At 46.9% G+C, this 24,767-nt stretch overlaps 1 long non-coding RNA gene across 1 annotated transcript in view; it reads right to left on the bottom strand.

Annotated features, from left to right (window-relative positions):
- The window catches only part of LOC143809778 (uncharacterized), a 142,431-nt gene that overhangs the window by 109,804 nt on the left and 7,860 nt on the right, over positions 1–24,767 (bottom strand). The window contains exon 2 of the long non-coding RNA XR_013222452.1: positions 16,438–16,528. This is a non-coding gene — a long non-coding RNA (uncharacterized LOC143809778). The remainder of the gene's footprint in view (positions 1–16,437; positions 16,529–24,767) is intronic.

The raw sequence follows: 24,767 nt of genomic DNA, 5'->3' as shown, positions 1-24,767 counted from the left end.
ATATAGGTTAAGTATTATAGTAGTCATAATCTTGCACACAGGAGCAGTATTATAGTAGTTATATTCTTGTACATAGGGGGCAGTATTATAGTAGTTATATTCTTGTACATAGGAGCAGTATTATAGTAGTTATATTCTTGTACATAGGAGCAGTATTATAGTAGTTATATTCTTGTTCATAGGGAGCAGTATTATAGTAGTTATATTCTTGTACATAGGGGGCAGTATTATAGCAGTTATATTCTTGTACATAGGGGCAGTATTATAGCGGTTATATTCTTGTACATAGGGGGCAGTATTATTTCCTGTATGTAGGGGCAGTTTTATATGCTTTAATGCTCTTCTTCATTGACTGTATATAACCCTTTGGATGTATTTGACGCTCCGCAACACATACAGACGCTTATGTTTCAGCACTGAGCTCGAGTGACTTTGGTTCAGGACACGGTACATAGGGAAACAGTTCAGAGTTATTACCTAGGGAGAAGTTAATGTGATTTATAGCGGGGATCAATCCTTCCTTCGCTACAGTATCCTGAATGTAATGTGATGAGTGATTCGGTTTTCCTGAACGAATAGAAACTCCAGCGATAATTGACCAGATTGTGCGGACGATCAAGCAAATGATGGGACCTGGGCCAGGACCGAGGTTACATGGGGAAAATAACCACAGAGATGTCACCAAGTGTCCTGCTCTGGTCCTTCCGGAGAGTCGGCAAACAGGAGGTTTCCCTAATCCATCTCTCAAATTGAAAGTCACCGGAGACCTGATCTGACACCAAACAGGACACTATAATCACTAGCAAAATACAAAGCGAATAAGCTAAAGCAAAATCTAAATCACAACCTTGGCGGACGGCGTGACTGTGACTCCGCTCCTCGACAGCGGCCATTTCTTGGTGCTTCTTGATATGATCTTGAACAGCACAGTGTGAGGTCTCGGACTGCGGCGACATCTTTGCCTGGGAGACTCCTTGCTGATGTAGTACAACTACCTGGGGTCTGGCTGCCGCACTCCGCCTCGCCATGCTCAGTGACATGATCTGTCTTCCACAACCTCACCTTTGTAGCAAAGTTTGGCTTTTCCTCACCCAGAATTAAGCCTCCTACACAGCTGTTTGTTTCACTCAATGACTGTATATTACCCTACATAAGAAAAGAGCGATCATTACACACCCGACTATAGTGATGGAGGCGACGGGCAGTCATCAGATACTGATGATGGAGGAGACAAGCAGTCACCAGATACTGATGATGGAGGAGATATATAACTATATATGTACAGCCGGTATAACCTGGGCATCTACTATATAGTTATATATGTACAGCTGGTATAACCTGGGCATCTCCTGTATATAATTATATATGTACAGCCGGTATAACCTGGGCATCTCCTGTATATAATTATACATGTACAGCCGGTATAACCTGGGCATCTCCTGTATATAATTATACATGTACAGCCGGTATAACCTGGGCATCTCCTGTATATAATTATACATGTACAGCCGGTATAACCTGGGCATCTCCTGTATATAATTATATATGTACAGATGGTATAACCTGGGCATCTCCTGTAAATAATTATTTATGTACAGATGGTATAACCTGGGCATCTCCTGTATATAATTATATATGTACAGCCGGTATAACCTGGGCATCTCCTGTATATGATTATACATGTACAGCAGCTATAACCTGGGGATCTCCTATATATAATTATATATGTATATATAGCCGGTATAACCTGGGCATTTCCTGGCATATAATTATGCATGCAGAGCTGGTATAACTTGGGCCTCTCCTGTATATAATTATATATGTACAGCTGGTATAACCTGGGCATCTCCTATATATAATTATATATGTACAGCTGGTATAACCTGGGTATCTCCTGTATATAATTATATATGTACAGCGGGTATAACTTGGGCATCTCCTGTATATAATTATATATGTACAGGTGGTATAACCTGGGTATCTCCTGTATATAATTATATATGTACAGCCGGTATAACTTGGGCATCTCCTGTATATGATTATATATGTACAGGTGGTATAACCTGGGGATCTCCTATATATAATTTTATATGTACAGCCGGTATAACCTGGGCATCTCCTGTATATAATTATATATGTACAGCCGGTATAACCTGGGCATTTCCTGCCATATAATTATGCATGCAGAGCTGGTATAACCTGGGCAGATTGGGGTTCAGTGTCCTTTTTCCTTCTTGGCTATAACACTACAGTTTTGCTGTTTATCGTCGAGGAAATGAAGCTGAAAGTAAATTTAGAACCAAATTGGGTATTACGGGAAGGTGAAATTGGACGTCGGCATAAAGTGGCATCATGTTCCCAGCTGAAAAGTGAAGGCTGCTCAAATCTGGGCGACGCTCTGGATATTGAAGCTGACATATGAGCAGTAAGGCTGTAATTATGCAGCGTACAAAGTATTTAGTGGTATGTAAAATAATCCCCCTGATTACAGGTTGGGGGGACGCGGATCTCACATCCAGAACTATCCGCTCTTTACTTCTTAAGGACACTTAACAAATGATCATGTGTTTTTCCCATTTCCCCGAGAGGTCACACAACGCCTCCTCCAGAGGTAAGTGACTCTCATTCTATTCAGTGCTGCCATTTCTTAGAATTTATCAGATTTCGCTGCTTTTTTAATATATATATTGGGCAACAATCTGATACATTTACCTGCGCTGATACATTGAAACAAACCATCAGTAGAGGAGAGAGACTTGTGCTGCAGATAATTACTATAGACAAAATCATAAAGACTGAACAGGCAGAGACGTGAAGGATTCCTGCTCTCCTGTCTCTACGCAGGACATGTGCAGAAGCAGCTGCAGCACTGAGGACATTATATAGCAGTGCTGAGCTATGTAGCTGTGAGTCCAGCACTTAGAGAAATTAAACCTTACTAGAGAGATGCAGCAGAACAGAGAATATTTTGAGCATTACAGTACAGTGTAGCTGTGAATCCAACTCTAGGGTGACCAGAGGTGTAGCTAGGGTTTCAGCTCAGGGGGGATGGGGAGGGCGAAAATCCTGACTATAGCTACATGGCGCACCCTAATTGTGAGCATAGGGGAACATCAGCAGATAACGCACTGCGACTGAAAATACATCTATATACAAAAAACAACACTGATATTACTATACTAGATGGTGGCCCGATTCTAACGCATCGGGTTTTCTAGAATATGTATGTATGTATGTATGTATGTATGTATATAGCAGCCACATAGTATATAGCACAGGCCACGTAGTATATAGGAGCCATGTAGTATATAGCAGACAAATACTATGTGGCCTGTGCTATATACTATGTGGCTGCTATATACATACATATATACATATTGTAGAATACCCGATGCGTTAATACAGGCCACGCAGTATACAACACAGCCCACACAGTATATAGCACAGCCCACAAACTATATAACACAGCCCACGCAGTATATAGCACAGCCCACGTACTATATAACACAGCCCACGCAGTATATATAAATCAAAATGAACAAGGCCTGCACCCACAACCAATTAGGGAACGGTGCATAGGTAAAGGTAAAGTGCCAATGACAATTGAAAATCATACGAGAAAAAAGCACCATAAATACCAATGATGATAAAAATTACAAAAGTTTATTAGAAATAAGGAAAAATAAAAAACAAAAAGATACAGCAAAGTATAACAGGGATGTGACAAGGTAAGCCAAAAGTAGATGGCACCACAGGCGAGGACAGGTCCATTCAGGTATGTATTGAAAGTGCAATATACATGCTCAAGAATAATTCACCAATAATTGTGCAAAAAAGCATAAACAGCAAATAGGGTACAAAGGGGCTGTATACCACCCATGCAAGTTGAGCAAGAAAACAGTAAAGTAACTGGATGCTGAAAGTAATTTACCTGAAAGGACTCTGGAGCTCTGAGGTGCCACCGTCCCCAATGCGCGTTTCGGCGCTTAAGCCTTCTTCCGGGGGATGGCATCCTAAGAGAACCGGGGTCTTTAAATAAGGAAGCGTGCCCAATCAAATCTATTCAGCTGACGGTATCACTGTGTGGAGGTGGCGCATGTGAACGCCGAATGACCGGAAGTGGAAGCGAGCGAGGACGTCACCAGGCGTGCCGGCCCAGACGCGAGGCCCCGCCCACATGAAATCACGTGAGCGGAGACCCGCGCATAGGAACCAAGCAAGCCGGGATAAGACGCCGTCACTCGCGTCCAGTTGCCAGGAGCCAGCGCACATGCGCACAACAGTGAGGTGCCAATACGAAAATCAGCAATCATGGTGAGAAAACTAAAGTGCGGTGCATCGAATACATAGCAATGATTGTGCAATCATGATAAATATGATAATATACAGTAGTTAATACGTGCAATAATAAAAAAGCACTGGCGACAATAATAAACATTGATAAAGTGCATAAAAAGACAGAAGCATATATAGATGCATGACCAGCAATAAACATGTATTAAAGTAATATACAATGATAGGTTACAAATAAATAGATTAAACACCAAAAAAATAGTACAGGTGACAATGAATTAAAAGACTGTACAAAACAGCCTGATGCATATAAAAACAGATAAACTGAAGAATAACAGTGATTCAATCCATAGTGAATCCTTGTGAGTAGCTGAATATAATAATTTCCTCCAAGGCTGAAATTGGGCAAATATTCACATTAGTGCGAAAACTAAAAAGATAAAAGAAAAAGATATATTAAGGTAAAAAGAACACCAGATGGTAAGATGCCAATAAAAACAACATGGTAGATCAAGGGGTTTGCAAAAAAGGGACAAAGCTTAGGACCTCATTCAGACCCTGTGGATGGACAGTGCGAAGTTTCCAGATCCAAAATGATTCTTTTTGCGCCAATAAGCGACTTAAGTTACCCCCACGAAGGCTAGGAGCAATACGATCAATACCTTTTACACGAAAACCAGAAGGATCGCAAGAATGACATTTTCTAAAATGGCGCAGGATGGTTTTTAAGGCCTCAATGTTTTTTTCTTCCTTGGCTGCAGCTAAAATGTCACGGACATGTTCCCGTGTCCTCACTTTAAGAGCTCGTGTGGTGAGGCCCACGTATATTTTATTGCACGGGCATGAAGCATAGTACACCACCATTGTGGTTGTACAAGTGATCGCTTGTGTGATTGTAAACATACGGCCATCTGAGGAAGAGAAATCACGAGCCGAAATAATGTTGGGGCACGCCACACATCTACCACACGGTTGGCAACCCCAAGCATTCATCCGGGGAGCCAAACCTGAAGAGAAGATTGGGGGTGGAGGACGAGGGGCTAGATAGCTCCTAACAAGATGATCACCCAAATTTTGAGACCTCCGGGCCGTAATAGATGGTTTAGAAGGTAAGTATTGCTTTAAAAAAGGATCCGCCAAGAGTATCGGCCAGTATTTGGTAACCGCATCAGACATGATTCTCCACTGAGAATGATATTGTGTGACCAGTCTTACCTGTGTATTTTCGTTATTTGTACCGGAGGAGTATAGAAGTTGGTGCCTCCCAGTGTTTCTAGCTCTATTATAGGCTCTCTTCAGACACCTCTTGCTATAGCCTCTTTCCAAGAAACGGAAACGGTGGGTGGGAAGACGTAGCATGCAGTACTGGCGGGGACAGTTCATGTAAATCTTTGGAAAACCAAATCCGCTGTGCCCATGGTGCTGAAAATACCACGCAGAAACGCTGCGTTGTATTTTACGCAGCATATCAATTCTTTGTGCGGATTCCGCAGCGTTTTACACCTGTTCCTCAATAGGAATCCGCAGGTGAAATCCGCACAAAAACCACTGGAAATCTGTGGTAAATCCGCAGGTAAAACGCAGTGCCTTTTACCTGCGGATTTTTCAAAAATGGTGCGGAAAAATCTAACACGAATCCACAACGTGGGCACATAGCCTTAGGGTTAGGGATGGAATTAGGGCTAGGGTTGGAAATAGGTTTAAGATTAGGCTTGTGGTTAGGGTTATGGTTAGGGGTGTGTTGGGGTTAGGGTTGAAATTAGGGTTGGGATTAGGGTTAGGGGTGTGTTGGGTTAGGGTTGTGGTTAGGGGTGTGTTGGGGTTAGGGTTATGGCTAGAGTTGGGATTAGGGTTAGGGGTGTGTTGGGGTTAGTGTTGGAGTTAGAATTGAGAGGTTTCCACTGTTTAGGCACATCAGGGGTCTCCAAACGCAACATGGCGCCACCATTGATTCCAGCCAATCTTGCGTTCCAAAAGTCAAATGGTGCACCCTCTCTTCCGAGCCCCAACGTGCAACCAAACAGTGGTTTACCGCCACGTACGGAGTACCAGCATACTCGGGACAAACTGGGCAACAACTATTGGGGTCCAATTTCATCTGTTACCCTTGTGAAAATAAAAAATTGCTTGCTAAAACATCATTTTTGAGGAAATAAAAATGATTTTTTATTTTCACGGCTCTGCGTTGTAAACTTCTGTGAAGCACTTGGGGGTTCAAAGTGCTCACCACATATCTAGATAAGTTCCTTTGGGGGTCTAGTTTCCAAAATAGGGTCACTTGTGGGGGGTTTCTACTGTTTAGACACATCAGGGTCTCTGCAAATGCAACGTGACGCCCGCAGACCATTCCATCAAAGTCTGCATTTCAAAACGTCACTACTTCCCTTCCGAGCCCCGGCGTGTGCCCAAATAGTGGTTTACCCCCACATATGGGATACCAGCATACTCGAGACAAACTGGGCAACAACTATTGGGGTCCAATTTCTCCTTTTAGCCTTGTGAAAATAAATAATTGCTTGCTAAAACATCATTTTTGAGGAAAGAAAAATGATTTTTTATTTTCACAGCTCTGCGTTGTAAACTTCTGTGAAGCACTTGGGGGTTCAAAGTGCTCAACACACATCTAGATAAGTTCCTTTGGGGGTCTAGTTTCCAAAATGGGGTCACTTGTGGAGGGGGGTTTACTGTTTAGGGACATCAGGGGCTCTGCAAATGCAACGTGACGCCCGCAGAGCATTTCATCAAAGTCTGCATTTCAAAATGTCACTACTTCACTTCCGAGCCCCAGCATGTGCCCAAACAGTGGTTTACCCCCACATATGGGGTATTAGTGTACTCAGGAGATACTGGACAACAACTTTTGGGGTCAAATTTCTCCTGTTACACTTGGGAAAATAAAAAATTCTGGGCAAAAAAATTATTTTTGAGGAAAGAAAACGTATTTATTATTTTCACGGCTCTGCGTTATAAACTTCTGTGAAGCATTTGGGGGTTCAAAATGCTCACCACACATCTAGATAAGTTCCTTTGGGGGTCTAGTTTCCAAAATGGGGTTACTTGTGGGGAGTGTCTACTGTTTAGGCACATCAGGGGCTCTGCAAACGCAACGTGACGCCCGCAGAGCATTCCATCAAAGTCTGCATTTCAAAACGTCACTACTTCCATTCCGAACCCCGACGTGTGCCCAAACAGTGGTTTACCCCCACATATGGGGTATCAGCGTACTCAGGAGAAACTGTACAATAACTTTTGGGGTCAAATTTCTCCTGTTACCCTTGGGAAAATAAATTCAGGGCTAAAAAATCATTTTTGAGAAAAGGAAAAATTATTTTTTATTTTCATGGCTCTGCGTTATAAACTTCTGTGAAGCACTTTGGGGTTCAAAGTGCTCACCACACATCTAGATTAGTTCCTTCGGAGGTCTAGTTTCCAAAATGGGGTTACTTGTGGGGAGTGTCTACTGTTTGGGCACATCAGGGGCTCTGCAAACGCAACGTGACGCCCGCAGAGCATTCCATCAAAGTCTGCATTTCAAAACGTCACTACTTCCATTCCGAACCCTGACGTGTGCCCAAACAGTGGTTTACCCCCACATATGGGGTATCAGCGTACTCAGGAGAAACTGTACAATAACTTTTGGGGTCAAATTTCTCTTGTTACCCTTGGGAAAATAAAAAATTCAGGGCTAAAAAATCATTTTTGAGAAAAGAAAAATTATTTTTTATTTTCATGGCTCTGCGTTATAAACTTCTGTGAAGCACTTTGGGGTTCAAAGTGATCACCACACATCTAGATTAGTTCCTTCGGAGGTCTAGTTTCCAAAATGGGGTCACTTGTGGGGGAGCTCCAATGTTTAGGCACACAGGGGCTCTCCAAACGCGACATGGTGTCCGCTAATGATTGGAGCTAATTTTCCATTCAAAAAGCCAAATGGCGTGCCTTCCCTTCCAAACCCTGCCGTGTGCCCAAACAGTGGTTTACCCCCACATATGGGGTATCAGCGTACTCAGGAGAAACTGGACAATAATTATTGGGGTCCTATTTCCCCTGTTACCCTTGGGAAAATAAAAAAGTCCGGGCTAAAAAATCATTTTTGAGGAAAGAAAAATTATTTTTTACTTTCACGGCTCTGCGTTATAAACTTCTGTGAAGCACCTGGTGGTTTAAAGTGCTCACTATGCATCTAGATAAGTTCCTTGGGGGGTCTAGTTTCCAAAATGGGGTCACTTGTGGGGGAGCTCCAGTGTTTAGGCACACAGGGGCTCTCCAAGGGCGACATGGTGTCCGCTAATGATTGGAGCTAATTTTCCATTCAAAAAGTCAAATGGCGCTCCTTCCCTTCCGAGCCTTGCCGTGCGCCCAAACAGTGGTTTACCCCCACATATGAGATATCGGCGTACTCAGGAGAAATTGGCCAACAAATTTTAGGATCCATTTTATCCTGTTGCCCATGTGAAAATGAAAATATTGAGGCTAAAAGAAATTTTTTTGTGAAAAAAAGCACTTTTTCATTTTTATGGATCAATTTCTGAAGCACATAAGGGTTTAAAGTGCTCACTATGCATCTAGATAAGTTCCTTGGGGGGTCTAGTTTCCAAAATGGGGTCACTTGTTTGGAAGCTCCAATGTTTAGGCACACAGGGGCTCTCCAAACGCGACATGGTGTCCGCTAACGATGGAGATCATTTTTCATTCAAAAAGTCAAATGGCGCTCCTTCCCTTCCGAGCCTTACCATATGCCCAATCAGTGGTTTACCCCCACATATGAGGTATCGGTGTACTCAGGAGAAATTTCCCAACAAATTTTAGGATCCATTTTATCCTGTTGCCCATGTGAAAATGAAGAAATTGAGGCTAAAAGAATTTTTTGGTGAAAAAAAAGTACGTTTTCATTTTTACGGATCAATTTGTGAAGCACCTGGGGGTTTAAAGTGCTCACTATGCATCTAGATAAGTTAATTGGGGCGTCTAGTTTCCAAATTGGGGTCACTTGTGGGGGAGCTCCAATGTTTAGGCACACGGGGGCTCTCCAAACGTGACATGCTATCCGCTGAAGATTGGAGCCATTTTAATTCAAAAAGTCAAATGGCGCTCCTTCCCTTCCGAGCCCTGCCGTGCGCCCAACCAGTGGTTTACCCCCACATATGAGGTATCAGCGTACTCAGGACAAATTGGACAACAACGTTCATGGTCCAGTTTCTCCTTTTACCCTTGGGAAAATAAAAAAATTGTTGCTAAAAGATCATTTTGTGAATAAAAAGTTAAATGTTCATATTTTCCTTCCATGTTGCTTCTGCTGCTGTGAAACACCTGAAGGGTTAACAAACTTCTTGAATGTGGTTTTAAGCACCTTGAGGGGTGTAGTTTTTAGAATGGTGTCACTTTGGGGTATTTTCAGCCATATAGACCCCTCAAACTGACTTCAAATGTGAGGTGGTCCCTAAAAAAAATGATTTTGTAAATTTTGTTGTAAAAATGAGAAATCACTGGTCAAATTTTAACCTTTATAACTTCCTAGCAAAAAAAATTTTGGTTCCAAAATTGTGCTGATGTAAAGTAGACATGTGGGAAATGTTATTTATTAACTATTTTGTGTCACATAACTCTCTGATTTAACAGAATAAAAATTCAAAATTTGAAAATTGCGAAATTTTCAAAATTTTCGCCAAATTTCCATTTTTTTCACAAATAAACGCAGAAATTATTGACCTAAATTTACCATTAACATGAAGCCCAATATGTCACGAAAAAACAATCTCAGAACCGCTAGGATCCGTTGAAGCGTTCCTGAGTTATTACCTCATAAAGGGACACTGGTCAGAATTGCAAAAAACGGCAAGGTCATTAAGGCCAAAATAGGCTGGGTCATGAAGGGGTTAAGGTAAAAAGAACACCAGATGGTAAGATGCCAATAAAAACAACATGGTAGATCAAGGGGTTTGCAAAAAAGGGACAAAGCTTAGGACCTCATTCAGACCCTGTGGATGGACAGTGCGAAGTTTCCAGATCCAAAATGATTCTTTTTGCGCCAATAAGCGACTTAAGTTACCCCCACGAAGGCTAGGAGCAATACGATCAATACCTTTTACACGAAAACCAGAAGGATCGCAAGAATGACATTTTCTAAAATGGCGCAGGATGGTTTTTAAGGCCTCAATGTTTTTTTCTTCCTTGGCTGCAGCTAAAATGTCACGGACATGTTCCCGTGTCCTCACTTTAAGAGCTCGTGTGGTGAGGCCCACGTATATTTTATTGCACGGGCATGAAGCATAGTACACCACCATTGTGGTTGTACAAGTGATCACAGCGTTTCCGCAGCTGCGGGTCCGCAGCAGTTTCCCTTGAGATTATAGTTCAATGTAAACCTAGGGGAAACAAAAAACGCTGTGCCCATGCTGCGGAAAAAACTGCGCGGAAACGCAGCGGTTTACACAGGGGTGGGATTCAAATTTTTAACAACAGGTCCTCTAAGTCGCGGCGGCCGGAATTTTGGCCACGCCCATTTTCAATAACCCCGCCCATACTAATAAGCCACGCCCAGTGGCACGATTCATATTTTTTGAAGCAGTTTGTCTCCCTTAATGACAAGAATACGTTGTGACATACGGTATTAAAGTCATTCAAAGAAACAAACGACTAAAGCAAATGTACTGCACAGGACAATTGTCCGTGTACAAGGTGCTTTAGCTGATCAGTCCACAACATCCTTAGTTAAATGTCCCCGATATACGGTGCGGTGTCCCCGACATACGGTGCGGTGGTCCCAACATACGGTGCGGTGGTCCCGATATACAGTGCGGTGGTCCCGATATACGGTGCGGTGGTCCCAACATACGGTGCGGTGGTCCCGATATACAGTGCGGTGGTCCCGATATACAGTGCGGGGTCCCCAATATACGGTGCGGTGGTCCCAATATACGGTGCGGGCAGGATCTCTTCTGTTTGCCAATCAAATCTATCCTGATCATGTAATGGGCACACAGGGGAACTACTAGTCCCAGCATAGCTCAGCTAATAGGTCTACAGGCCCCACAATACAGCATTTACAGGAAGTACAACTCCCAGAATTACTGCGGGGACTATAAGTCCCAGAATTCCCTATTATTATAGATGGAACTACAAGTCTCAGAATTACCTGAGATTACTGCAGGAATTACAAGTCCCAGAATGCACTGATGTTACCGCAGGAACTACAAGTCCCAGAATTACATGAGATTATGGCAGGAACTACAAGTGCCAGAATTCTCTAAGGCTATGGCAGGAACTACAAGTCCCAGAACGCAGTGACAGGACAGTCTTAGGCTAGGTTCACATTGCGTTAGTGGGTGATCGCTAACGGACAGCGTTGCACGGCGAAAATGTCGCAATTAACGCCGTGCAACGGGTCCGTTAGCGCACCCATTGACAGCAATGTAAATTTCGCCTGTAGCGCATCACTAGCGCGTGCCTTTTTCGGCTCGCGTTAGCGATGTGCCGTTCTTTTGTAGCGCGCCTCGGACGCTGCTTGCAGCGTCCGCGGCGCGCCCGAGGTCCGTTCCCCACTCTCGCAGATCGGGGATCTGCGAGAGCGGGAACGTTAGCGCGACCCCTAAATGCGGCCCCTACAAAAACATTGCGTTAGCGCAATCCGCAAGCGCTAGCGCTAAACGGATTGCCCTAACGCAGAATAAAGGTACCGTCACACTAGGCGATATCGCCAGCGATCCGTGACGTTGCAGCGTCCTGCATAGCGATATCGCTATGTTTGGCACGCAGCAGCGATCTGGATCCTGCTGGGATATCGCTGGTTGCAGGGAGAGTGGACGAACTTTCTTTCGTCTCAACTCTCCCGCTGACACCGCTGGATCGCCGTGTGTGACGCCGATCCAGCGATGTCTTCACTGGTATCCATGGTAAACATCGGGTTACTAAGCGCAGGGCCGCGCTTAGTAACCCGATATTTACCATGGATACCATGGTAAAAGTAAAAAAAAAAACACTACATACTCACCGTCTGTTGTCCGTCACGTCCCCTGGAGCTTGCCGTACTGACTGTCTCAGCGCCGTCCGGCCGTAAAGCAGAGCCCAGCGGTGAACCTGCAGTAACAGCGGTTCACCGCTGGGCACCACTGTTACGGCCGGCCGGCGCTGAGACAGTCAGTACGGCAAGCTCCGAGGGACATGAAGGACGACAGAAGGTGCGTATGTAGTGTTTTTTTTTTTTTTACATGGGGACTTCGGCATCGCTGAAGACAGTTTCAGCGATGCCGAAGTCGCTTGGTCGCTGGAGAGAGCTGTCTGTGTGACAGCTCCCCAGCGACCACACAGCAACTTACCAGCGATCACGTCGCTGGTCGCGATCGCTGGTAAGTTGCTTAGTGTAACGGCACCTTAACACTGCCTTCGCTTCTGCGGCTTTCAGACTCCATGACACGTCCTAGCTGTAACACTGGTGACCAATCTCCTCACCTGAACACAGGAGAAGCCACAGCCAGGCCGCCATGATGCGCGGTCACATGACTATTCCACCACCCGGAAGTGGAGCAGAGGAGATATTGTGAGTGACGTCCAGAAAAAATGAGGTAATGTGAGGCGGGAGGGCGAGTCTGCGTCCGGGCGCTGCGCTCTGTCTGCAGATTACTGACTGATCTCATGAAGGTGTATAAAGCATACACATATATATTATACATTATAATATACATAAAGTGTATGAGTGAGGAAGTCTGCTAACATTGAGTTTATAGGATCCAACAGGGAGTAAAATCCTGGCGAGGCGGAGACGTGAAACTAATAATTGTTGTAGCCGGGGGCGGTCCGGGGGCGTGGTAACAATTTTCAATTACCGGAACGCTGGCAGATAGAAATTTTAGTAAACGGCTGCCCCGTACCGGGTCGTACCGGCTGAATCCCACCCCTGGGTTTACATTTTGCAGCATGTCACTTCTTTCTGCAGATTCCGCAGCGGTTTTACAACTGCTCCAATAGAAAACCGCAGTTGTAAAACCGCAGTGAAATCCGCAGAAAAACCACGTTGAATCTGCGATAAGTCCGCAGCGGTTTTACACTGCGAATTTATCAAATGCGCTGTGGAAAAATCCACAGTGGACCAGAATACCCTAACCCTAAGGAAAAATCCACAGAGGACCAGAAAACCCAAACCCTAACCCTAAAACCCTAACCCTAACCCTAAAACCCTAACCCTAACCCTAAAACCCTAACCCTGGTTCTGAACCTAGTGGGGAAAAAAATATATATATATTTTCTTTATTTTATTGTTGTCCCTAGCTATAAGGGTAATAAAGGGGGGGGGGTCATTTACATTTTTTTTTATTTTGATCACTGTGATAGGTTTTCACAGTGATCAAAATGTACATGGAACGAATCTGCCGGCAGGCAGATTCGGCGGGCGTACTGCGCATGCGCCCGCCAATTTGGAAGATGGCGGCGCTCAGGGAGGAGACGGACCAACACCGGGAGGCTCGGTAAGTATGTGGGGGTAAGGGGGGGAGCTCAGGGGGTGGATCGGAGCACAGGGGAGGTGGATCGGAGCAAGGAAGGAGCGGGCAGGAGGACGGGGGAGCGGACAGGAGGACGGAGAGGACCGGGCCACATAACGGACGACTGGGGAGGAGATCGGGGGCGGGGGGGGGGGGGGGGGGGCGGGGGGGGCAGAACATGATTTCCAGCCATGGCAGATGCTATTGCAGCATCGGCCATGGCTGGATTGCAATATTTCACCATTTTCATAGGTGAAATATTGCAAATTGCTCTGATTGGCTGTTGCACTTTCGACGGCCAATCAGAGCGATCGTAGCCACGTGGGGGCAAAGCCACCCCCCCTGGGCTGAAGTACAACTCCCCCTCTCCCTGCAGATCGGGTGAAATAGGAGTTAACCCTTTCACCCGATCTGCAGGGACGCGATCATTCTGTGACACAGCATATGCGTCACAGGTCGGATTGGCACCGACTTTCATGACGCATACGCTGTGTCACAGGTCGGGAAGGGGTTAATATATCTTTTTCTTTTATCTTTTTAGTTTTCGCACTAATGTGAATATTTGCCCAATTTCAGCCTTGGAGGAAATTATTATATTCAGCTACTCACAAGGATTCACTATGGATTGAATCACTGTTATTCTTCAGTTTATCTGTTTTTATATGCATCAGGCTGTTTTGTACAGTCTTTTAATTCATTGTCAACTGTACTATTTTTTGGTGTTTAATCTATTTATTTGTAACCTATCATTGTATATTACTATAATACAGTACATGTTTATTGCTGGTCATGCATCTATATATGCTTCTGTCTTTTTATGCACTTTATCAATGTTTATTATTGTCGCCAGTGCTTTTTTATTATTGCACGTATTAACTACTGTATATTATCATATTTATCATGATTGCACAATCATTGCTATGTATTCGATGCACCGCACTTTAGTTTTCTCACCATGATTGCTGATTTTCGTATTGGCACCTCACTGTTGTGCGCATGTGCGCTGGCTCCTGGCAACTGGACGCGAGTGACGGCGTCTTATCCCGGCTTGCTTGGTTCCTATGCGCGGGTCTCCGCTCACGTGATTTCATGTGGGCGGGGCCTCGCGTCTGGGCCGGCACGCCTGGTGACGTCCTCGCTCGCTTCCACTTCCGGTCATTCGGCGTTCACATGCGCCACCTCCACACAGTGATACCGTCAGCTGAATAGATTTGATTGGGCCCGCTTCCTTATTTAAAGACCCCGGTTCTCTTAGGATGCCATCCCCCGGAAGAAGGCTTAAGCGCCGAAACGCGCATTGGGGACGGTGGCACCTCAGAGCTCCAGAGTCCTTTCAGGTAAATTACTTTCAGCATCCAGTTACTTTACTGTTTTCTTGCTCAACTTGCATGGGTGGTATACAGCCCCTTTGTACCCTATTTGCTGTTTATGCTTTTTTGCACAATTATTGGTGAATTATTCTTGAGCATGTATATTGCACTTTCAATACATACCTGAATGGACCTGTCCTCGCCTGTGGTGCCATCTACTTTTGGCTTACCTTGTCATATCCCTGTTATACTTTGCTGTATCTTTTAGTTTTTTTATTTTTCCTTATTTCTAATAAACTTTTGTAATTTTTATCATCATTGGTATTTATGGTGCTTTTTCCACGCAGTATATAGCACAGCCCACGTACTATATAACACAGCCCACGCAGTATATAGCACAGCCCACGTACTATATAGCACAGCCCACGTACTATATAGCACAGCCCACGTACTATATTGCACAGCCCACGTACTATATAGCACAGCCCACGTACTATATAGCACAGCCCACGTACTATATAGCACAGCCCACGTACTATATAGCACAGCCCACGCAGTATATAGCAGCCACGCAGTATATAACACAGGAAACGTAGTATATAGCACAGCCCACGCAGTATAACACAGCCCATGCAGTATTTAGCAGTGTGGGCACCATATCCGTGTTAAAAAACAATAATTAAAATAAAAAATAGTTATATACTCACCCGCCGGGATCTAGCGAAGCTCTGGCGATGCGCGCGCGGCCGCCGCCATCTTCCATTCCCAGGATGCATTGCGAAATTACCCAGATGACTTAGCGGTCTCGCGAGACCGCTAAGACTTCTGGGTAATTTTGCAATGCATCTCTGGGAACGGCAGATGGCGGCCGGCGCGAGCGCATCGTCGAACTACGGAAGGTGAGAATAGCAGGTTTTTGGTTTTTTTATTATTTTTAACATTACATCTTTTTACTATTGATGCTGCATAGGCAGCATCAATAGTAAAAAGTTGGGGACACACAGGGTTAATAGCAGCGGTAACGCGTTACACCGCGGCATAACGCAGTCCGTTACCGCTGGCATTAACCCTGTGTGAGCGGTGACTGGAGGGGAGTATGGAGCGGGCACCGGGCACTGACTGCAGAGGAGTAGGGAGGGACTAATTGGACTGTGCCCGTCGCTGATTGGTCGCGGAAGCCATGACAGGCAGCTGGTGAGACCAATCAGCGACGCGGGATTTTCGTGACGGAAGTTGCCGACAGAAAGACGGAAGTACCCCTTAGACAATTATACATATAGATGGAAACCACATCATGGTAGATCCCAGTCCTGCAGACCATATAAGAGATCACAGCACAATTATAGATGGAGACTTACAGCTGATGTTCCGTCTTATGGAGTCGCTCACTTTTCCCATCTTTTCCATCTGGCCCAGACCGACATGACAACTTCTCCAGCCAGGACTCGTCTGCAGAGAATACAAGAAAGACACATCAGACTTCTCACATTTCCTGCACCGTCCATATCTATCCACAACCTGTGAAAACTAGTCATCCTGCTGATACCCCAATACTGAGCTTCTGCTCCCATATGTGTCCTACACCTGATACCCCAATACTGAGCCTCTGCTGCCATATGTGTCCTGCACCTGATACCCCAATACTGAGCCTCTGCTGCCATATGTGTCCTACACCTGACACCCCAATACTGAGCCTCTGCTGCCATATGTGTCCTACACCTGACACCCCAATACTGAGCCTCTGTTGCCATGTGTCCTACACCTAATACCCCAATACTGAGCCTCTGCTGCCATGTGTCCTGCACCTGATACCCCAATACTGAGCCTCTGCTGCCATATGTGTCCTACACCTGATACCCCAATACTGAACCTCTGCTGCCATATGTGTCCTACACCTGATACCCCAATACTGAACCTCTGCTGCCATATGTGTCCTACACCTGATACCCCAATACTGAGCCTCTGCTGCCATATGTGTCCTACACCTGATATTCCAATACTGAGCCTCTGCTGCCATATGTGTCCTACACCTGATACCCCAATACTGAGCCTCTGCTGCCATGTATCCTACACCTGATACCCCAATACTGAGCTTCTGCTGCCATATGGGTCCTACACCTTATACCCCAATACTGAGCCTCTGCTGCCATAAGTGTCCTGCACCTGATACCCCAATACTGAGCCTCTGCTGCCATATGTGTCCTACACCTGATACCCCAATACTGAGCCTCTGCTGCCATATGTGTCCTACACCTGATACCTCAATACTGAGCCTCTGCTGCCATATGTGTCCTGCACCTGATACCACAATACTGAGCCTCTGCTGCCATATGTGTCCTACACACCTGATACCCCAATACTGAGCCTCTGCTGCCATATGTGTCCTACACCTGATACCTCAATACTGAGCCTCTGCTGCCATATGTGTCCTGCACCTGATACCACAATACTGAGCCTCTGCTGCCATATGTGTCCTACACCTGATACCACAATACTGAGTCTCTGCTGCCATATGTGTCCTACACCTGATACCCCAATACTGAGCCTCTGCTGCCATATATGCCCTACACCTGATACCCCAATACTGAGCCTCTGCTGCCATATGTGCCCTACACCTGATACCCCAATATTGAGCCTCTGCTGCCATGTGTCCTCCACCTGATACCTCAATACTGAGCCTCTGCTGCCGTGTCCTACACCTGATACCCCAATACTGAGCCTCTGCTGCCATATGGGTCCTACACCTGATACCACAATACTGAGTCTCAGCTGCCATATGTGTCCTACACCTGATACCCCAATACTGAGCCTCTGCTGCCATGTGTCCTACACCTGATACACCAATACTGAGCCTCTGCTGCCATGTGTCCTACACCTGATACCCCAATACTGAGCCTCTGCTGCCATATGTGCCCTACACCTGATACCTCAATACTGAGCCTCTACTGCCATGTGTCCTACACCTGATACCCCAATACTGATCCTCTGCTGCCATATGTGTCCTACACACCTGATACCCCAATACTGAGCCTCTGCTGCCATATGTGTCCTACACCTGATACCCCAATACTGAGCCTCTGCTGCCATGTGTGTCCTACACCTAATAGCTCAATACTGAGCCTCTGCTGCCATATATGCCCTACACCTGATACCTCAATACTGAGCCTCTGCTCCCATATGTGCCCTACACCTGATACCCCAATACTGAGCCTCTGCTGCCATATGTGTCCTCCACCTGATACCCCAATACTGAGCCTCAGCTGCCATATGTGTCCTAAACCTGATACCCCAATACTGAGCCGCTGCGGCCATATGTGTCCTACACCTGATACACCAATACTGAGCCTCTGCTGCCATATATGCCCTACACCTGATACCTCAATACTGAGCCCCTGCTGCCATATATGCCCTACACCTGATAGGTCAATACTGAGCCTCTGCTGTCATATGTGTCCTAAATCTGATACCCCAATACTGAGCCGCTGCTGCCATATGTGTCCTACACCTGATATCCCAATACTGAGCCTCTGCTGCCATATGTGTCCTACACCTGATACCCCAATACTGAGCCTCTGCTGCCATGTGTCCTACACCTGATACCCCAATACTGAGCCTCTGCTGCCATGTGTCCTACACCTGATACCCCAATACTGAGCCTCTGCTGCCATGTGTCTTACACCTGATACGCTGCCATGTGTCTTACACCTGATACCCCAATACTGAGCCTCTGCTGCCATGTGTCCTACACACCTGATACCCCAATACTGAGCCTCTGCTGCCATATGTGTCCTACACCTGATACCTCAATACTGAGCCTCTGCTGCCATGTGTCCTACACCTGATAACCCAATACTGATCCTCTGCTGCCATATGTGTCCTACACACCTGATACCCCAATACTGAGCCTCTGCTGCCATATGTGTCCTACGCCTGATACCTCAATACTGAGCCTCTGCTGCCATATATGCCCTACACCTGATACCTCAATACTGAGCCTCTGCTCCCATATGTGCCCTACACCTGATACCTCAATACTGAGCCTCTGCTGCCATATGTGTCCTCCACCTGATACCCCAATACTGAGCCTCTGCTGCCATATGTGTCCTACACCTGATACCCCAATACTGAGCCTCTGCTGCCATATGTGTCCTGCACCTGATACCACAATACTGAGCCTCTGCTGCCATATGTGTCCTACACCTGATACCACAATACTGAGTCTCTGTTGCCATATGTGTCCTACACCTGATACCCCAATACTGAGCCTCTGCTGCCATGTGTCCTCCACCTGATACCTCAATACTGAGCCTCTGCTGCCGTGTCCTACACCTGATACCCCAATACTGAGCCTCTGCTGCCATATGGGTCCTACACCTTATACCCCAATACTGAGCCTCTGCTGCCATATGTGTCCTGCACCTGATACCACAATACTGAGTCTCTGCTGCCATATGTGTCTTACACCTGATACCCCAATACTGAGCCTCTGCTGCCATATATGCCCTACACCTGATACCCCAATACTAAGCCTCTGCTGCCATATGTGCCCTACACCTGATACCCCAATACTGAGCCTCTGCTGCCATATGTGCCCTACACCTGATACCCCAATACTGAGCCTCTGCTGCCATGTGTCCTACACCTGCTCCCCTCAATACTGAGCCTCTGCTGCCGTGTCCTACACCTGATACCCCAATACTGAGCCTCTGCTGCCATATGGGTCCTACACCTTATACCCCAATACTGAGCCTCTGCTGCCATAAGTGTCCTGCACCTGATACCCCAATACTGAGCCTCTGCTGCCATATGTGTCCTACACCTGATACCCCAATACTGAGCCTCTGCTGCCATATGTGTCCTACACCTGATACCTCAATACTGAGCCTCTGCTGCCATATGTGTCCTGCACCTGATACCACAATACTGAGCCTCTGCTGCCATATGTGTCCTACACCTGATACCACAATACTGAGTCTCTGCTGCCATATGTGTCCTACACCTGATACCCCAATACTGAGCCTCTGCTGCCATATATGCCCTACACCTGATACCCCAATACTGAGCCTCTGCTGCCATATGTGCCCTACACCTGATACCCCAATATTGAGCCTCTGCTGCCATGTGTCCTCCACCTGATACCTCAATACTGAGCCTCTGCTGCCGTGTCCTACACCTGATACCCCAATACTGAGCCTCTGCTGCCATATGGGTCCTACACCTTATACCCCAATACTGAGCCTCTGCTGCCATATGTGTCCTGCACCTGATACCACAATACTGAGTCTCTGCTGCCATATGTGTCTTACACCTGATACCCCAATACTGAGCCTCTGCTGCCATATATGCCCTACACCTGATACCCCAATACTAAGCCTCTGCTGCCATATGTGCCCTACACCTGATACCCCAATACTGAGCCTCTGCTGCCATATGTGCCCTACACCTGATACCCCAATACTGAGCCTCTGCTGCCATGTGTCCTACACCTGCTCCCCTCAATACTGAGCCTCTGCTGCCGTGTCCTACACCTGATACCCCAATACTGAGCCTCTGCTGCCATATGGGTCCTACACCTTATACCCCAATACTGAGCCTCTGCTGCCATAAGTGTCCTGCACCTGATACCCCAATACTGAGCCTCTGCTGCCATATGTGTCCTACACCTGATACCCCAATACTGAGCCTCTGCTGCCATATGTGTCCTACACCTGATACCTCAATACTGAGCCTCTGCTGCCATATGTGTCCTGCACCTGATACCACAATACTGAGCCTCTGCTGCCATATGTGTCCTACACCTGATACCACAATACTGAGTCTCTGCTGCCATATGTGTCCTACACCTGATACCCCAATACTGAGCCTCTGCTGCCATATATGCCCTACACCTGATACCCCAATACTGAGCCTCTGCTGCCATATGTGCCCTACACCTGATACCCCAATATTGAGCCTCTGCTGCCATGTGTCCTCCACCTGATACCTCAATACTGAGCCTCTGCTGCCGTGTCCTACACCTGATACCCCAATACTGAGCCTCTGCTGCCATATGGGTCCTACACCTGATACCACAATACTGAGTCTCAGCTGCCATATGTGTCCTACACCTGATACCCCAATACTGAGCCTCTGCTGCCATGTGTCCTACACCTGATACCCCAATACTGAGCCTCTGCTGCCATATGTGCCCTACACCTGATACCTCAATACTGAGCCTCTACTGCCATGTGTCCTACACCTGATACCCCAATACTGATCCTCTGCTGCCATATGTGTCCTACACACCTGATACCCCAATACTGAGCCTCTGCTGCCATATGTGTCCTACACCTGATACCCCAATACTGAGCCTCTGCTGCCATGTGTGTCCTACACCTAATAGCTCAATACTGAGCCTCTGCTGCCATATATGCCCTACACCTGATACCTCAATACTGAGCCTCTGCTCCCATATGTGCCCTACACCTGATACCCCAATACTGAGCCTCTGCTGCCATATGTGTCCTCCACCTGATACCCCAATACTGAGCCTCAGCTGCCATATGTGTCCTAAACCTGATACCCCAATACTGAGCCGCTGCGGCCATATGTGTCCTACACCTGATACACCAATACTGAGCCTCTGCTGCCATATATGCCCTACACCTGATACCTCAATACTGAGCCCCTGCTGCCATATATGCCCTACACCTGATAGGTCAATACTGAGCCTCTGCTGTCATATGTGTCCTAAATCTGATACCCCAATACTGAGCCGCTGCTGCCATATGTGTCCTACACCTGATATCCCAATACTGAGCCTCTGCTGCCATATGTGTCCTACACCTGATACCCCAATACTGAGCCTCTGCTGCCATGTGTCCTACACCTGATACCCCAATACTGAGCCTCTGCTGCCATGTGTCTTACACCTGATACGCTGCCATGTGTCTTACACCTGATACCCCAATACTGAGCCTCTGCTGCCATGTGTCCTACACACCTGATACCCCAATACTGAGCCTCTGCTGCCATATGTGTCCTACACCTGATACCTCAATACTGAGCCTCTGCTGCCATGTGTCCTACACCTGATACCCCAATACTGATCCTCTGCTGCCATATGTGTCCTACACACCTGATACCCCAATACTGAGCCTCTGCTGCCATATGTGTCCTACGCCTGATACCTCAATACTGAGCCTCTGCTGCCATATATGCCCTACACCTGATACCTCAATACTGAGCCTCTGCTCCCATATGTGCCCTACACCTGATACCTCAATACTGAGCCTCTGCTGCCATATGTGTCCTCCACCTGATACCCCAATACTGAGCCTCTGCTGCCATATGTGTCCTACACCTGATACCCCAATACTGAGCCTCTGCTGCCATATGTGTCCTGCACCTGATACCACAATACTGAGCCTCTGCTGCCATATGTGTCCTACACCTGATACCACAATACTGAGTCTCTGTTGCCATATGTGTCCTACACCTGATACCCCAATACTGAGCCTCTGCTGCCATGTGTCCTCCACCTGATACCTCAATACTGAGCCTCTGCTGCCGTGTCCTACACCTGATACCCCAATACTGAGCCTCTGCTGCCATATGGGTCCTACACCTTATACCCCAATACTGAGCCTCTGCTGCCATATGTGTCCTGCACCTGATACCACAATACTGAGTCTCTGCTGCCATATGTGTCTTACACCTGATACCCCAATACTGAGCCTCTGCTGCCATATATGCCCTACACCTGATACCCCAATACTAAGCCTCTGCTGCCATATGTGCCCTACACCTGATACCCCAATACTGAGCCTCTGCTGCCATATGTGCCCTACACCTGATACCCCAATACTGAGCCTCTGCTGCCATGTGTCCTACACCTGCTCCCCTCAATACTGAGCCTCTGCTGCCGTGTCCTACACCTGATACCCCAATACTGAGCCTCTGCTGCCATATGGGTCCTACACCTTATACCCCAATACTGAGCCTCTGCTGCCATAAGTGTCCTGCACCTGATACCCCAATACTGAGCCTCTGCTGCCATATGTGTCCTACACCTGATACCCCAATACTGAGCCTCTGCTGCCATATATGCCCTACACCTGATACCCCAATACTGAGCCTCTGCTGCCATATGTGTCCTACACCTGATACCACAATACTGAGTCTCTGCTGCCATATGTGTCCTACACCTGATACCACAATACTGAGTCTCTGCTGCCATATGTGTCCTACACCTGATACCCCAATACTGAGCCTCTGCTGCCATATGTGCCCTACACCTGATACCCCAATACTGAGCCTCTGCTGCCATGTGTCCTCCACCTGCTCCCCTCAATACTGAGCCTCTGCTGCCATGTGTCCTACACCTGATACCAATACTGAGCCTCTGCTGCCATATGTGTCCTACACCTGATACCCCAATACTGAGCCTCTGCTGCCATGTGTCCTACACCTTATACCCCAATACTGAGCCTCTGCTGCCATATGTGTCCTACACCTGATACCCCAATACTGAGCCTCTGCTGCCATATATGCCCTACACCTGATACCCCAATACTGAGCCTCTGCTGCCATATGTGTCCTACACCTGATACCCCAATACTGAGCCTCTGCTGCCATATGTGCCCTACACCTGACACCCCAATACTGAGCCTCTGCTGCCATGTGTCCTCCACCTGATACCTCAATACTGAGCCTCTGCTGCCGTGTCCTACACCTGATACCCCAATACTGAGCCTCTGCTGCCGTGTCCTACACCTGATACCCCAATACTGAGCCTCTGCTGCCATATGGGTCCTACACCTTATACCCCAATACTGAGCCTCTGCTGCCATGTGTCCTAAACCTGATACCCCAATACTGAGCCGCTGCTGCCATATGTGTCCTACACCTGATACACCAATACTGAGCCTCTGCTGCCATATATGCCCTACACCTGATAGGTCAATACTGAGCCTCTGCTGTCATATGTGTCCTAAATCTGATACCCCAATACTGAGCCGCTGCTGCCATATGTGTCCTACACCTGATACCCCAATACTGAGCCTCTGCTGCCATGTGTCCTACACCTGATACCCCAATACTGAGCCTCTGCTGCCATGTGTCCTACACCTGATACCCCAATACTGAGCCTCTGCTGCCATGTGTCCTACACCTGATACCCCAATACTGAGCCTCTGCTGCCATGTGTCCTACACACCTGATACCCCAATACTGAGCCTCTGCTGCCATATGTGTCCTACACCTGATACCTCAATACTGAGCCTCTGCTGCCATGTGTCCTACACCTAATACCCCAATACTGAGCCTCTGCTGCCATATGTGTCCTACACACCTGATACCCCAATACTGAGCCTCTGCTGCAATATGTGTCCTACACCTGATACCCCAATACTGAGCCTCTGCTGCCATATGTGTCCTACGCCTGATACCTCAATACTGAGCCTCTGCTGCCATATATGCCCTACACCTGATACCTCAATACTGAGCCTCTGCTCCCATATGTGCCCTACACCTGATACCCCAATACTGAGCCTCTGCTGCCATAAGTGTCCTACACCTGATACCCCAATACTGAGCCTCTGCTGCCATATGTGTCCTGCACCTGATACCACAATACTGAGCCTCTGCTGCCATATGTGTCCTACACCTGATACCACAATACTGAGTCTCTGCTGCCATATGTGTCCTA

Source organism: Ranitomeya variabilis, chromosome 2 (genome assembly GCF_051348905.1).
Source record: "Ranitomeya variabilis isolate aRanVar5 chromosome 2, aRanVar5.hap1, whole genome shotgun sequence".
Lineage (NCBI taxonomy): Eukaryota > Metazoa > Chordata > Amphibia > Anura > Dendrobatidae > Ranitomeya > Ranitomeya variabilis.
Note: the sequence above shows the minus strand (reverse complement) of the source record. Positions and strands in the feature narration are given on the sequence as shown.